Consider the following 2796-nt stretch of genomic DNA (forward strand, 5'->3'; position numbering starts at 1 on the left):
ACTACAAGCAAGTGACATGAATTTTTATTTTTTATCTTTTGAACTGTAGGCATCTTTTATTATACATCATCACTAGTCAACATTTGTTTATTGAGTACAGACACAACCAAATTCCAAACACACACTAGGGTATCAAGTGGATATAAGAAACCCTTTTTTCCCCTTTGGTGGGAGAGATCTTTAAAACGATATAAAACCTGCCCTGGCCGGTTTGGCTCAGCTGTTAGAGCGTCGGCCTGCGGTCCCGAGAGACCCGGGTTCGGTTCCCGCTAAGGGCATGTACCTCGGTTGTAGTTTGTCCCCGGCCCTGGTTGGTCATGCGGGTGGCGGCCACTTGATGTGTCCCTTTCACATCAATGTTTCTCTCTCTCTCTCTCTCTTCCTCTCTCTCCCTCCTGCTCTATCTGAACAACAACAAAAAATTGAAAAATGTCCTCGGGTGAGGATTAAAAACAAAACAAAACAATATAAAACCTCGATAATATTAGTGTTTTCCTATTATCATCCATTGCCTGACAACTTCTAAATGTAATTTTACAAGAAAGAAAAATAATTCAAGGAAAAAAGAGAAGTTGTTTGGGGAGTGACAAAACGAGACAAGGAATTTCTTCCAGCGAGCATCACTGTATTTCACTTTCTGAAAAACAACTTTACCCTAGAGCTAAGATGTAAGGTTATACTCTCTGCTTAATAAAATGCTGATGGCTTAAATATGCTTCTGAGAAACAGATTCCTTAATAACCGTAGAGGATCCGGGAGGAAACCCTTTGTCTGCTGAGGGCTGCGGTCCCGCTAAGAGCGCGGCAGGCCCGGAGGCCACTCTGTGCACGTGGCCACCACACAGGCGGCACTGGAAGAAGGAAAACAGAAAACGTCAGATAAGCCAGAAGGTCACAATGACAGTCTGACCTGAGTCACTGAAAGAAGTTTCATTTCATTCTTGTCTTACTCTTCTAGTATGGCTTTCTCTACTTTCTTAACCTTTTTCAGTTCGGCAGTGACTTCCCAGTATTTGCGACACAGCCACATGAGTCTCCCGTGTTGGCGTTTGTTGGTGCTGCAGACTTCACCGCAACAGGTACCGGGCTTAACTGTGCCGGGCAGGCCAGCTGCCGTTTCTGGGTCAGCAGCAGCTGGGTCAGTGGCCGCTCGGACCAGTAAGTTCTTCTGCGTTTCCAGTCGCTTGCTGCGAGGGAGAAGCAGGCTGCAGGAGACGCTCTGTCTTTCTGAAACAGCACCTTCCAACTCTTCCTGCAGAAGCTGGGCTCGCCTCGGCCAGTCTTCCTCCTTCTCCATGCAGCTCAGATACATACTTCTCAAGGGCCGCAACTGTCGTTTTTCTTGCATGACCTGAGCCCTGTTCCAGAAGCTTCTTTTCTTCCACCAGCTTGCGTCCCTGAGCAATAAGGGCATCTGGATAACTAGTCATTCTGGTTTGTTTTTTTTTTCCTTTTCAAGTTCCAAAGACAGCTGAGCAACAGAACGTCGATTTTCTGAGATCAGGGCGTGGTACTTGGCTTCAAGATCCCGCCGGAAAACAGCCGTTCTCTGATGCTAGGCTTCTCTCTCTTTTTCTATTTCTTTCTTTCTTTCTTTTTTTTTTATCTTCACCCGAGGACATTTTTCCATTTTTTGTTCAGATAGAGTGGGAGGGAGAGAGAGGAACAGAGAGAGAAACATCGACGTGAAAGGGACACATCGAGTGGCCGCCACCCACACGACCCCACCCGGGGACAAACTGCAACCGAGGTACGTGCCCTTAGCGGGAACCGAACCCCGGTCTCTCTGGTCTGCAGGCTGACGCTCTAACCGCTGAGCCAAACCAGCCAGGGCTTTTTCTATTTCTTTTTGGGCCTCCCTAGACCAAATCCAACCCCCTTGTCTGGAGCGCAGAACAAGGCCAAGTGCCATGAATTTTAATACAGTAAGACCTCACTTAACATCATTAGCTTCTTGGAAACTGCCACTTCAAGCAAAGGATGTTTAACAAAACCACTTTGACCATAGGCTAATTGATATAAACAGAAGTTCCCGTGGCATATTTCCGGTCACAAAAACTTCGAAATGAAGACCCAAAATGTTTCTATTCTGAAACGCTGAAATAAATGCGAGTTCTACACACATTTAAGAAAGATGAATAGTAACAAGTTAAGATCATTATTTTTCAACCTGCTTATTCCACTTCAAGGTCATGAGTGGCCAGAACCTCTCCCAGCAGCTGAGGGCACAAGGCAGGACACGCCTTGGACAAGACACCCTTCCTTCACTGGGCCACTCACACCCAGCCACACTGACTCAGCCTGGGACAATGTAGACACCCTGGTAAACCTAAGGAGCACATCTTTAGGATGTGGGAGGAAACAGAAGTCCCTGGAGAAAACCCCCGCAGCTATGGAGAGAATGTGCAAACTCCACACAGAAAGTGGCCCTAGACAGGCATCGATTTTTCTTTCTCTCTCATCAATGTTATCACAAAATGACGTTGAACGAAACAATGCAATTTGAGGACCTGCTGCATATTTCATTGAACCCAAGACAGCCAAAATGCTATCCTTTTAACATGCAATCGAAGTAAAAATTATGAATGGAACACTTTACATTCTTTTTCATACTACGTCTTCAAAAACCCATGAGTATTTGTTTGACAATTACAGCATGTCTTAATTCACACACACCAGCCACATTTCCAGTGCTCAATAGCCACGTGTAGCAAGTGGCTCCCATATTGGATGGCACAGACCTGGCCCTCACCCTGTGGCTCAAGGCAACTTCTGTCCTGTGCTTGAAATACCTCCC

At 46.0% G+C, this 2796-nt stretch overlaps 1 pseudogene; it reads right to left on the reverse strand.

Annotated features, from left to right (window-relative positions):
- Positions 1-945: 945 nt before the first annotated feature.
- Positions 946-1911, reverse strand: LOC118636133 (annotated as a pseudogene).
- Positions 1912-2796: the final 885 nt, after the last annotated feature.

Source organism: Molossus molossus, unplaced genomic scaffold, assembly GCF_014108415.1.
Source record: "Molossus molossus isolate mMolMol1 unplaced genomic scaffold, mMolMol1.p scaffold_m16_p_2, whole genome shotgun sequence".
Taxonomy (NCBI): Eukaryota; Metazoa; Chordata; class Mammalia; order Chiroptera; family Molossidae; genus Molossus; species Molossus molossus.